Genomic DNA, 14740 nt, shown 5'->3' with positions numbered 1-14740 from the left:
CAGACCCACCTGGGAGCCTCGGCTAAGGGAGGGGGGAAAGGGAAGGAAGGAGGGTGAATTCATTCTCTCCTGTTGCAGCTGTCGGGCCCCACATGGCATAATTAAACATTGACAGGTAAAGCAAACAGAGACAACTCCGGTGTGGTGATTTAGTGCCAGTAAAGCTGACAGATGGACCAAACTGCCCTTCCCAGTGAGTACGTTAGCTCCTGTCCAGTTACACACGGCTGTGCATACTTTCCTTCCAGCCTCATTAGTCTTTAATCATTGACGACTGAAGTGGAGCAATGTTAGCAGGAGGGAATGAGAAAGTCCCTGAAGCATTTTAAAACTCGCCAGTTAAGAGAGGTTTCTGGATGTTGAAGGCTTGGGTCCCCTAAGAGCCATCAGGAGAGATGTCAGGAAGCAGGTGAACAAAGGACTGACACCCCAAGTGAGAAAGGGGAAAGTGTCCAAGTTCAGACAGAGCTCTGAAGGTTTGAAGGTCCTTATTCACAGAACCACCGAATGGCTGAGGCTGCCAGGGCCCTCTGGAGGCCATCTGCTCCAACCCCCTGCTCTAGCTGGGCCACCTAGAGAAGGGGCCCCCAGACCACGTCCAGTTATTCACTTTGCCATCTTTAAAGGAAAGCTGTGACGCTCTAAGCTCCAGAGCACAGAGCAGAGCCTTGGAAACCCTGAACAGAGAGGCCCCTCACTGCAGGTTGAGGAAAGGGTTGCCAGCCTGTGGGACAGGTTGGGTGGCACCTGCCCCCTCATGTTCCCCTTTGTGGGCACTCGGGACATTGATGACGATAGCATGGCAAGGTGCCTTCTGCCTTTTCTGGGTTTGGCCAGTACTCTGTCATTATCTTTTCAAGGGTATCGCCTACTTCACCAAGTATTCTGTTTCCATGGATTTATGATAACAGTTTGTGAAAAGAAAACTAACAAACAGACACTCAGGTTGCTAGGAAGCACTGGAGAAAAAAAAAAAATGAGGCCTTGTGCTAATAATAAACCGGAGGGAAATTTCCTTTTATTTGGTCAGAGACAAAGCCTCAGTACAGAAAGATTCTGCAGTGCAACTACCCCATGTCAGGGTAGTTATGTCCTAACTTCCCATCAACCTTGGGATTTGAAAACCCCAATTAACCTCTCTGAAGCTCTTTCAGGATAAATGTACAGGGAAGGAGATGAAACTGCAAGCCTGTATAATTCATGATTTCTTGTTTCCTCCAAATGACTAATTTTCCACTGAAACTAGAAGACCCATAAGAAGATGTTTTCTTTCCGTGTATGGGGAACAGCTATCACCGTATTAAACCTCAGGACACAGAACATTTCCAGATAACAAGTTAGAATAATCCTGGGGAGGAACATTTGGGTTACTTCAACACATGTACCTGCAAAGAGTTACAAGAGGTCCCTCTTCCTAGCTAGGAAGAGCTATACTGGCAAGCTGTCCCTTCTGATGGACATCTACTTTATGTGCTTCCATTGCCTCAAAGCACAATGCTGTTTAGCATAAATCATAAGCTAGGAGACAAACAAAGGAAGAGATTTCAAATGGGAAGTAAACTTGTATATAAATCACAGGCTAAAGTTCTTAGCTATTTTAGTGACAGAAACATTGTGCTTGGCAAAGGAAAACCCTCTCTCATGTCCATTTCTTTCTGGTGGTGCTCTGATGAGAGAATACTACAATTATTTGAGTAAGTCCAGAAGACTGCAAATAGCCAGAGAAGGTTTTGAAAGCCAAGATACAGAATTTAGAAAATAAGTGTATTTGCCTCTTTAGCATGTTGTGACTTAAATTGTCCTCCAGAAAACTTGAAGATAAACTTCTTTTTTTACTGTTGAGATTGTGGTTTCTCAGAAAATAAACACATTTTTCTGCTAATAAAGTGCTCTGAAACAGTTCATCCTCTAAACTGTAGGAATGATCAAGTCGGATGAATGAGCAGTTCAATTTTACCTCCTAGAAATACTCTCAAGGCAAGAAACACAAATGGCCATATAGGTTGAGAGGTGTTTTTCCACATTCGTTTTCTTCAGGAGCAAAGCCTGCTTAGAGCCTCCCTGTTCACCAAACTCCTACTGTCCCTGCTGAGAGAGGAACTGCAACGTCAAACTGTATCATCTGTCTAAGCCTCGTTTTGTCCTTACTGGAGGTGCCCAAATCTAAAGGATGATGACCTCAAGTCTCTAGTAAATCCACAGAGGGGCTGAAATTCAATCAAACACTGATGTCTCGCAGAGCTTCTCCTGCTCTCCTGTCCCACTTCCCTACTGCCCAGTGGTTGCAGCACCTACTTAGGTGACAGGGTCGGTGTTTCTACCTGGGAACAGGAACTCCCACAGCACAATACTCTCCTCCCCTCAGGCCTGCACGCTGGCTGCCCCACTGGAAGGCCAACGAGAGGCCACTTTTCGCATGGTTACCCTGAAATACTCACTTTTTGGCAGAATAAAAGAGAAGGGCTTTCTTCTGCTTACAGGCTTGAGCAGAGCAGGGGTCTGAGTTCCAAACCTCACTTTAATACGTGCCTAGTAAAATATTTAAATGATATAGAAGGGATGTAAAGAGGTCCCTGCATAAAATTGAAACCATTTAGGAAACAATAGCATGACTCTGCTGCTTGTAAAAGGGGACTGGCAGCCTAGCAACCAAATTCCTGGTCAATGGAAAGACTGTTACACAAGCCCAGCATTCGGACGTGCTTCCTCCTCCTGCACTGCCCTGCCAATTTACCACAGCCCTCTCTCCCCATTCCCACAGTCTTTGGCCTCTCCCGTGAGACTGTGAACAAAACTTAGCACCCACTAAACGGGGAATTTTTGCGATAGCCCATTTGTCACCTGGGAAATGGGACTGGGTTGGTCAAACTTGTTTCATATAAGGCATCTAGTAAATTGGGAAAAAAATTCAGTTGCATTCAAGACGGGCCAAATGGATTCAAAGTAATCACTGTCAGATGAGAGGAAAATCCAACTTGAGATCCTTTGCCAGGCCATTTCCTAAACTGTTCTCATGAATTTTGTTTGTTCATAAGTTGTCTTCCTGCAAATTCACAGTGTTACTGCTCTCTAAATCTGTAACCATGTCCCTTACAGTTCAGTGTTCAATCTAAAATACATCTAATGACTTCAGAGTGACCTAAACACTTCAATAACATGATGAGACTCCTCTCAATTTATTGAAAGTAGTTCTGAAAATTCAGGACCAGGAGCAGAGCTAAGAGGGAATACACTAATACAATATTTGGAAGTTCTGATGTTTCCATCTTTTGAGTATTTCTTTCCCAGTTATCATGACACCCTATTATGCCTGCATGAGTGAAAACACCAAGTAACAGAGGTTTAATGTTTATGAAATCATGTTTTTCTTGCTAGTGATTAATGGCAAGAAATAACTATAAAACCACAGACAGGAACCTTAATTTGTTACTTGTGGTGTTGTTACTTGTGCTTCACACAGCTCAGGTTATTAATAGTGCAACAGCTGCCCCGCACTGCATCAGAAACTAGATAAGGTCACAGGTTCTCCATGCAATGTTGTGATCTTCCCAGTGGCTGATTTCCTAAATTCCAGCAGACTTTGCAAACTTCACCTAGAGCTAGCAAACATCACGACCAAGGCATGCCTCTAAAGGAAATTGGGAGGATGCTCTCACACTGCTTTCTGCACTATCCAGAACACGCTCATGCTGTGTCACAGCCAGCAGGAATAGTCTTGTTTCTGAAAATTCCCATTAGAGACCCACAGCATTTTTGTTTAGTTTAATTTAATGAAGACAGCATCTTTGGGCAACAGTAGTTGAAAAACTCTATCTGTAAAACTTTCCTAACACTAATCTGCATGTTTATACTCAGTAACTTCCCTTCTTTTCTTACCTTGGAAGGAAATTCAAGCAACTAAAAAGAAACCAAACTTTATTCATTTTGTATTGTGATACTATGAGCACAAATAGAGAAATTAATAAAACTTACCCTGCCTAATAGAACAACACCTGCTACAGGCTTGCTTCCCCAGGCTATCCCTACATACTGCTGCAAGGATTGAATGTAAACTTATTTTCAGGGACAGATACATTTAGTGCTTCAAAGCTAGGAAGTTAGATGTTTTACTGTATATTGCATCATACAAAGCTCATTTTTGCTAGAAACTCAAGAAATATTTTTGTCTCCTATACTGGATGTCTGAAGTAGCCACGTTTGCATCACTCACCTAATGGTTCTAGCCATTGAAAATAGTAGGTAATGACACGTATGCGTTGTTTTTCTTGCAAAGAAGACAATGCAAGGTTTTTTCTTTCCTGTCATCTTAGCTAACTTCCCTGATACTTAAAACTGTGGAGTTCACTTGCACTAATTTCTTCTAACATTTCTGGACTCGGGTCTGTGTAAGTGATTTGTGCTGGAAGTAGAGAGATGAGTTCAGTGCTGAGAAGTGACCTCCAGTGCTTTTTGTACAAAAGTTTAGTGTAATATACCAGGAAATACAAGTGATGTCTTGTGACACTGGTGATGTAAAACAGGGTTGTCCTGTATTGTTCATACCGCACAGAACTTTCTGGCCCTGTACAAAGCCCTTGGAACTACGTGGTGTATCTCATCCTGCTGTGAGTTATCTTACAGTGATAACACAGAAAGTCCTCCTAAAATCAATACTGAAGAAGAGGCACGTGATAGACCAGCTCAACCATTGCATAAATCCTCTGAAGTGGCTCCAGAAGAATTAATTTGGCCTCTTATGTTTAAAAACATCCGCACTAAAGATTGGAGAGCTGAGGAGAAGCAGTACTGAACAGTATATTACTTCTTACAGCAAGCTTCGAAACAGATCAAATGAGCACTAGAAGACATCTGTCTGTTATTTCCTGCCCACACAGCTTTGTTCTGCTTTATTGCCAGAGAGCTCCATGGATGATGTCACTTTTTTCTGAAGAAAACAGGCCACCAGAGCCTTTCACTGACATAATTAATTATCTGTAGTCTGGGTCACAGCCAGAAAATTCCCATGGTAAGGCCTCGAGAAGTATTAACTCCACACTGCTTGATGTTTTCAGAATTATTAGGGTCTGGGTTATCCTGCCTTTTCACACTGAAAGAGCGTTTTGCTCGATATTATCAAATCGCAGGGCAGTTACTGCAGCATGAAGAATTACAGTGTCATGATTTACTCGGCACGGAGAGACAGATACAGGAGGTCACCTTCAATTATGTGCACAAATCTGCATGTTGGGATGTGCTTTACATACTTCAGGAATGCACCGCCAGGGCTAACCCCGCTGGTTTGGGTTTACCGTATCCAGCCATTCAGACCATACGTCTCAGCCAACTTTAAGCGTATAATAACATTTTGCACATGACCTGAAGCCCGGCAGCAAGCGGAGGCCCCGCATTGATGCAAGCAGCCAGCAGGGAGAGGGAGGAACATCTGTTAAAGCACCTTTTTGGACACTTGCGCAGGGAGAATCGTTAACGCCAGTGCAGGAGTGACTGCATTCACAGTTCCTGGCTGGTACGTGGCTGCTGTGTTGTGGTGTGCAACCTAACAAATGAGGTAATTAACAAATCAGCTTAACATCTCAGAGCAGCAGCTGGCAGTCACTACAATGCTTGCAAAGGCAGAGGAGACCCCCTGGTTGTGGTACACCAAATCAGACATAGAAAACTCCAATAGCATAAGTGCCTCCTCTGCCTTTTTTCATGCTAAGGAAATGTTCTGCAGCTTTCCACATCCTAGGTGAGCGGCAGATCATGAGGCACTTTAGCAGCAGAGGAAATCAGTAAAATTGCAATACTTTTCACACACATTAAGGTGTCTTTGTATTACTGGACTTGTGTAGTAAGGTGCCTTCCTTTGAGACCTTCCCTTTGTAACAAATTATTTTATGATCAGTTAGCACATAATTAAGAGAGAGGAAAAAAAAAAAAAAAGATGGCTTATGAAAGGGTAATGAAAGGAAAAGCATTTCCTTTCCTCTTTCTTGTGTTATAATCTTCCCTTTAATGCTACAGTAAAAAGTCTGGACCATAGCTCAAGAGATCCATGTTCTGTCCATTAACCTCTTTCCAGTGTTTACCACATATGATTTAACCTTCATAATGCTCCAGTTTCCATTTTGTAAAAGAAATAATACTTCCCAGGAATGCCAGGAGACTTAATTCATTAATACATACAAGATCCCCAGGTTCTAAGGTTTTGAATGCTACGGAAAAATACAGCACTGGGACATCAATATCGTTTCTCTTCTCTTCATTTCACTGTATTCCTCTATTTCTTCCATGTTTATGTATTTCTACATTACCATCCAATTTGCTGAAGTCCATGGGAAACTTAAAATCATCTTAATTAGACGTGCAACTCAAGCTCTACAAACTGGTTTTTGAAAGTGCTTCATTGCCTCTGTGAGAATCTGAAGCACTTGAAATTAGATGGTCTGACCTGAACGTCAGGTAAGCACTAGAAGATGCTGGTGTAAGTACATGTACCTCTGGGTGTTTCTCTGAGAGGAACAAACCCAAACAGGTGTTTCTTTCTGCAGTCATCTAGCTGGCTTCTGGCGGGAATGAGCATGTGTGGAGTAGGTCAGAGTGAGAGACAAGCTGGTGCCACTGGGGCCATAGCTGTCAGGATGACGAAGTTCAGAGGAAATCCTTCTGCCTTGTCTGCAGAGACTGCATAACTCAGAGCAGGATACCAACAGCAGCAAGCGTGTATACATGTGTAATAAACTGTATACACAACTTTCTCTTGTCCAAGCATTTTGTTGGCTTCAACAAAATGTTTTCCAGTGCTCTGTGCTCCACGGATACGCATTCAAGTTACTGATGACTGATGAATGGGCAAGAATAGCAGGGTTGCATTACAGCGAGCACTTACCAGTACAGCCAATTACTTGAGCAGAGGAATAGTCAGAGGAGACAAGGGAAGTGGAGCAAGCTCTTAGAGAAAAGTGACTTTGCGAGGGCAGACAATGAAAGGTGCAGAATGAGGACTCCTGCCAATGCCCACAATGTCCTCATAGCCTCCCACTGTCTCCAAAATCCCCCTGATTGTGTTCAACATCTGTCCTTCCTCTTGTCTTCCCCAAGTTTCTCTCAGATGTCCTCTCCCTTCTCCATCTCCCCGTTGCATCCCCAGGAACAATACCGGAGCTTTCAAACTGCCATTTTGCCTGAACTGCTGAAACTGCCTGGGACAATCTTGGTAAATGGGCTTTCATTATAAAACTGACTCCATCAACACTTCTGCTCCTGTCTTGTCTAAACACAAAGGCCACAAACACCTGGAAGGTACCTTCTAACTGTACTTGGTTCAGTCAGTTCCACTAATTTTGCTAGCTTGGAAGAATTTATGTTTTTATTTTATTTTATTTTATTTTATTTTATTTTATTTTATTTTATTTTATTTTATTTTATTTTATTTTATTTTCCAAATAAAAATAGTCATTTCCAGGGTAAGAAGCTCTTCATTTGCAAAAATTCAAACCATTCCTGTCTTAGAAAAGGATTTCCCTTAATGATCTCTCAGCCCTGCATCAGTTTGAGTGTCGTGTGTGCACAGCTCTCAAACATATGTCACTGAGCTCGTTTTACATTGGACCTCATGCAAAGTCTTACACTGAAGCCAGCAGTTTCGCAAAAATGTGGCAAGACACAGGATGTTCAGTAGGACCAGCCGTTTTCTATACTGAAATATTGCATTTCTCTCGTTTTAGTCAACCAATAGGTGGAGCTTTTAACCCTAGAAACAAGACACTTTCTCAGATAGCCATGTTCTCACAGTTGTTATATAAAGGCTTATATTTGCTTTTATTAAAACTCATTTTGGATGGAAAATAATCAGTTTTGCTCTCAAGAGCTTATCTGATTGTCAGCTGGAGAATAGGAGACACAAACTTAATAAATACACAACGGGGACAGCAAAGTTAATAAAAACAGACTTAGCTACAACTGAAATGTTAAATTAACAGCTGGTGACTCAGAGGACTGGACAGCAGTATGACACATAAGAGATATGCTTACTGCAAGCTCTCCTGAGAATCCCAGATATTTTAAAGGCAGAAAGTCCATGCATCTAGCATCTATCACAAATGGGTTGGCCATGTTCTCTCCCACAGAGTGAGCCTTTTCCCAGGAAAATGAGAAATGACATACATGTTCTCATTATTGTTGCACTGAGTGTACAATTCTTATTACGTACATGAAAAAAGCAAAACAAAAAACAAACAAATAAAAACCTGGTCAAGTGACATCAGGTGACTAAAATGATTTGAAGAAGATTGCAAAGGAGGATCAGTTAAGGACACTGATCCCAAGACCAAAACTTAAAGTTGATCTGGGGCAGTACTTTCTGTTACATTTTGTACAGAAATGCATTAATTAAAAAAAAAAAAAAAAAAAAGCTGCTCATCTTCTTCCCTCCCCTCTAGAGAAGATGTTTAATGGATCAGAAACAGTTATTCCAGTATTCCTTCCTGTCCAGCTGACCCTCCAAGTCTAAACAACATGATCTAGCTCTAGTGAGTGCAGTTCAGGAATTAGCAGAGAAGGATGTTAAAACTCTGTGGAAGTGGTTTTCAGCCTACAGCTGTCCAGTCATACTGACATTTTATTAAAGATAATGACTTTGAAAAACATGTAATTCTAAAGCAGTTTTATTACCAAATAGATGATCGTGTCCATCACAAAAGTGTCCATCACAAAACCATCACAAAAAGTGATGGCTTTAAAGTAAAAAACTTTTTTAGATTTAGGTTAGACATTTAGGAGAAATTCTTTACTTAGAGGGTGGTAAAGCACTGGCACAGGTTGCCCAGAGAAGCTATGGATGCCCCATCCCTGGAGGTGTTCAAAGCTAGGCTGGATGGGCCTTTGGGCAACTGGATCTAGTGGGAGGTGTACCTGCCCATGGTAGGGGGGTTGGAATTAGATTATCTTTAAGGTCCCTTCCAACCCAAACCATTCTATGATTTTTTCATTACTATAATTGATAGTACCTCTGCCCTTGACTTCACAGTAGTAAATTGCCTGAATAGCACAATTTAACTATATTTCAGTGAATTGTCTTATCTTTTTTTTATCTTTTTTTTTTTTTTTTCATAAACCAGCAGGATTCTATTTTAAAATTCATAATTTCTGTGACTTGCTAGACAAACCCTGTATTTCATGCATTTTGCACAGCAATGGTTGTGAATTGAAGAAAAGCACACTATTCTAGGCAAAATTCATCTCTGGCTATAAATTTGTGGTCTGAAATCTACCCTAAATTTTGTCCTGAAAAAGCCTGCTCCACCAAGAAAACACAAACAAACAAACAAGGACTCAGTCAGACAGGAGAGAATTGTTTAGCTCCTCGTAGTGATATTGCTATGCTAGCCCATACCATCTGTCTCCTCATCCTTTTGTCATTTCTACATCCCTTTTCCACATTTCTAACTTGTATCCATTTATCACTGTTGCATCCCCCTTTCCTTACACTCTTTTTCTTCTGTTGCCCAAACTCTTTCCTCTCATTCTATTATCCTTGTCACCTCTCTCTCCTCAGATTAACCCTATCCTCACTTTTTCCCTGTAGCTCTGTCTATGCCAAGGTTTTTCTGTAGGGGGATTTGAATTTTGTCTGTGTGATATATTCAGAAAATACTAAACTATGTCAATCCAATTAACAAGATTTCACAGTTATAAACACTTAGGCAAAGCTACTCTACACACACTTTTCTGTGGCTTTACCCATCCTTTACTTACTCAAGCTTCTCTACAGATAACTACAGCTTCTCAAACTGGGAGATATGACTAGTGATCAGTTGGAAGCTCTTTCCTCTTCACTATGCTTTGTATTCTTCCCTCTGGATCAGTGCTGTGGCGTGTTTTCCCAGCTTTATCTTGCAACTGTAACATTACCCAAAAGAAACACATCTGATTTCCACCCACCTATTTAAAGTATTTCCAGATCTTGAGCTTTTGGGGAACTCAATATTCAATTGTATGTATTCAAGAGTATCAAGAAAGGCACGGAAGAAAAAATATAGGAATTTGTATGGTGTTTTTAACTAAGTAATATTGAGATGTCTGTCACAGTGGTGTTTCAGCTTCTTAGGAAACTCAGGTTTCCTTGACAAAGCAGTTCAATAAACAAAAGCAGTTTAAGGCATTGCATGAAAGTTAACACATTGCAGCAAGAGGAAGAAGGAGAAAAATAATACAACTACAGCAACTAAGTCAAACCATTTCATATATCAATCATTTTATCAAGGGATGGAAGGGCCAAGTAAAGCCATTTCAGCATAGAAAATGAAATATTAAAACCAATGTTTGAGACACTATGTACAGTTCTAGCTGCAGACATTTAGGAAAGACAAAGCTAGAGTGCAACTGGTGCTGATCAAATGATGATTGAAACAGTGGGAAGCTTCTTCTGCTATAGAAAATGAAGGTGGCACAGCTAGCACAGTGAAGTAAAGACTCAGAAGGTGTGTGACTGCCATCTACAAACACATCGGGCATTAAACAGTAGAGAGAGGTAAGCTATTTAAAACATGATTGCTGTATAGCACAGTTTCATAAAGTCATTTTATTTCATAGTTATCATAGAATAAAATAGAGTAAAAATAGAATAAAATGTTTTAATAAAATATGTACATATATAAAAAAGGAAGAAAGCAGAAAATGGAAACAGGAAATAATTTTCCTTTCACCCTTTACATATACAAAGCTTAGTCTTCTGATAGAAAGGCAGGTGGTAAAGTGCTAAAATGTCTTTTAAAATGTTAACATGCTCTAGCTACTATACTACCCATGTGGGAACCGGCTATTTGAGTTTGTTATGAGAGAGGATTTCCCTCACAGCAGGATGTACAGCTGCTTGTACCTAAGTATTTCCCAGAGAAAACACAACAGTGTCGTCACCCAACTCTGCAAACCCTCCCCTGAAATGCCCAGGTCAAGGAGAACATCTGGAAACAGCCTGAAGGCAAGCTCTACCTGGTTCTGTCAAATAGAAGCTGGAAGCCAGTCCATCTGTCCTAAACAGTGCAAAGGACCTCACTGGGTGAGGCAACAGAACGCGTGGCTGAGCTGCAGGGGGTGATGCCATTTCTGCACTGGAGAAATGCTGCAAAGCACAGACTATAACAAAGGCCTTGAGTGCAAAAGTTGGTCCTGGTTTAATTGGTGTGAAATACAGAAAACTGCCTCCCAAACTTAAAGTTTCATCTGTCTGGCAACAGGCATAGAACCTAACAAAGGAATGAATTCTCTTAAAAAATTAAATAATTTGTAGTTTTTAAACAAACTTATATATATATATATATATATATATATTTTTTTTCCCCTGAACATGCAATAAAAGAGTGCATGGTAAACATGTATGAATACTGCCCCCCATTTTCTCTCAGACCCCTAATCAGGAAATGTTGAAAATCAGTGCTGATATTGCTGGAGAAAAACAGTCACTGCTCAGAAAGCATACAGGCCAAATATATGGGCTGTTGGACGAGAATCTGTTTACCACAGATAGGATTATGTAGTCATTGTAGAGATTCATGCTGTCTGTGCTGCTTTGTAATTAGTAATATTTACACATTGGTTTGACTGAAACAACTGCAACAATCAGACAAATTAACACTGTGATTCATAGTCCAATTTATTCCAATGGCATTATCAGATTTTTTTTTTCCCTTGTATATGGAGAAAACACCTTCATGGATCTTTTATCTCTGTGTATCCAATGCATGTTAGAGACCATGTAATCACTGGTTTATTATATGAGCAGTGGGAGCCCTCAAGAAAAAAGACCCTCTACTGAGCTACAAGGCCTTTCAAATCAATTCCTGTCATCAGTCTGTTTTCTTCTCACTCTCCTCCAAAGAGGCTGCACTTAAGAGCTCTCCTGCCATGTATACTGGGACACATTTTCATTACTGTAGCTCCCGTATACTTTTTCTCCCCTTTTGTTTTCTTACAAAATAAGGCCTAAGCTCCAGTGACCTCAGAAGTTGATGAAAACTTTCTCTTCTCTACATGCAGTAAGAGCACAGGGCCCAGCCAAGAAACTTGACGACAGGCAAAGCCAAGTCCAACTTGGCACTGGAAGCTAAAACGAAAGCAAGCTACCTGAGGTCATTATAATAAAGAGTAAAAAAGAAAAAAAAGAAAAGAAGAAGAAGACATAAACATCACTGCTGAGGCATGTCTTCACAGTTTACTGGCACTTTCACCTTTCAAAATTACAGCTGGGAGATCGAGTCCCAAAGTAAGGACTCAGAACTGATACCCAGAGCAACATGGCTTGTGACTGTGTTTGCTACGATGTCAGGTGAAAATAGAGAACTAAGCACATGAAGCATATGTAGAGTTTTTAATTTAATCTGCGGAAGCCCATGGTTGCCATGACCATAGCATCCCCAACTGGGCTCTCTGTTTGGAGAGTGCAAGGCAGTGTCACCCTGCACACTGTTCAGTAGTACAGATGTAAGGCCTCTGCTGCTGGCTGCTGAGTAAATAGTCAGTGTATTTTACTGCACTTTTTTCTTCAGAAATTATTGGATGACCCTATAGGTATGGCCCACTGTTATTCTCAAAACAAAAATCTCCTTACATGTGCCTATACACTGTTTGCTTTGCCAATATTGAAGTGGCTTCAAAATAAACCCACAGTCTGATTTGCCAGTCCAACAAAATGCCAGCCAGTCACTAGCAATGTCTGTACAGATCTGTAAATGAAAAGCCACAAAATGACTCAGTGTATTAGGTCACTGTGACAGCCAGGAGGTAATACCAGAGTATTTACTTGGCTGGAGTCTGCCTTGGCTCATCCTCATTTGCAGTGTCAAAGCCAGGCTCTCATCTCAGGCCAAAGAGCTGTAGCTTGCCCACTTCAGTAATGGTTCAACACAGGTACCAGCTAAATAACTGCCTCAAACAGGGGGTTTTGAAATGAAATTTAAAACTCCGATGGCTTAAAAACATAAATGATTCTTGTCGCTGTCTGGAGGGAGCAGACAAAGAGATGCACTTTACAGCTGTCAGTGTGTTTGTCCTCAGAAGCCTCCTGTGATGCTGGGATGCTTTAGGGCGGCCTAACGTCTCTGTGGGGCTTCTACATAGGAATATCCCTAAAAGTATTGTGCGGGACAATGCATGTATAACCTTGGTGAGGATTTTCAACCCATACTAACAGAAGATGGCAGTTATCCCCATCTTCCTCATAGGGATAATGAGAATGTGGGCAGCCCTTTAAAGGTTGTGTAACTTGGCTATGAAGTGGAGGACAAGGACAAAGAGCCACAGCTCCATGTGTTGACCAAGAGAGTTACTCGGAGATAAGAATAAAGACCACATTTAATGTCACCCATGAAGTATTAGTGACTTTCTTCACATCCCCTTTGAAGACCACAAAGGTGACTTCAGGGTAAATCTTTCTGAACTACATGAGAACAATATGTTTATAATCAGATTTGGCTCTATTCACCCCCAGAGCTGCATGCTAGCTCCATATTTTAGGAATTAACACATACTAGTTTTTGTATAAAGTAAAAGGAAGTGCTATGACTATGACTACTGTTCTATAATGATACAATTTTTTTCATAGCAAAATTGCATTCAGCAGATTTTTTTTTGCCTTTTTCCCCAGTTTTTCACTGCCAAATGACTGTTCTTGGTCTTTGTGACACAACTATTTACTTTAAATGCATATTTCCTGAAACTTGAAAGTGCTTTCTGACAACCTGAAGTGAGATGAAATCACAGAGTTGCAGTAATGGTATAACTCAGATGACTCATGTACCAAATAAATTAATGGATCACTTCTAAAACAATTGCTTCCCTTAATCAGATAAGATGATAAAAATGAATGCAAATTTCAGGGAAAAACTAAAGCCCGATGTGAAATGCTAAATAATGGTTACGTAGAAATAAGACATCACAATATAGCATGTTTTCACACAGGTTGGGCAAGTTTTTTCTGCTTGTCCACAGATTCACTGAAAAATAGCATTAGAGTGGAAACAAAAGAATGTATAAATTTGGCAAGCAGTCCTAATGCAAATGGGGATAAGTTATAAAAAGTCAGAAGTCTTCACACTGACTTTTTCAAATACTGTGTTTCAGCTTTTCATTTTGAAATTGCATTTTCCCTAATGGCTGAGACTCCTGAGAGTTCAGTGATTTATTATTGTTAAAGAGAACCCTTGAAACTGGATGGAAATTAGGGGGATGTGAGTTAAACACAAACCTAAGCTGTCTGCCGTAGCAGACTTATTACTGGGTTGAATAAATATGCAAATCTGGACAACTGAGTAAACTTCCGAGTGAGCACTGCTCCAGGAAAGAAAACCAATGGACCTTTGCAAGGAAGAGGATGTGCAGATAGTGCTGGAGGTCAGGTGGGACAGGCAGAGCTTTGACTGAGACCTGAGCAATTCCCTGAGTATGCATAAGGTCCTGGGCTATCTTAAGACCTTTTCCAGTATTAGTGACTTCTGGATTTCTCCCTGGAATATTTGTATTTAAGACTGTAATTGCACTCACTGTATTTGTTGTCTTTTTCTGACCTAATTCTCCTGTGGTTGTTTTGTGCCTCTTTTTAAGCATTGAAGACCATCAGACTCCCCTTTCTTCATCAGTTCTGACAGGTGTTTGTAATATCACTTGCTACGGTAGCTGCAGATAGACATGGTAAATTAAGCAGTACTTAAAACTGTGACTATCCTGTTAGAAACCAACTAGCACTCTCCTTATGGTCCTTTGC

The 14740-nt window shown here is 40.8% G+C and overlaps 1 protein-coding gene across 5 annotated transcripts in view; it reads right to left on the bottom strand.

The window, feature by feature from the left end:
* The window catches only part of FILIP1 (filamin A interacting protein 1), a 103298-nt gene that overhangs the window by 44617 nt on the left and 43941 nt on the right, over window positions 1–14740 (bottom strand). The gene's annotated exons all lie outside the window — the stretch shown is intronic.

The sequence above is a fragment of the Netta rufina genome, assembly GCF_964035555.1.
Source record: "Netta rufina genome assembly, chromosome: 3".
Taxonomy (NCBI): domain Eukaryota; kingdom Metazoa; phylum Chordata; class Aves; order Anseriformes; family Anatidae; genus Netta; species Netta rufina.
The sequence above is the reverse complement of the archived record's forward strand: the minus strand, read 5'-3'. Positions and strand labels throughout refer to the sequence as shown.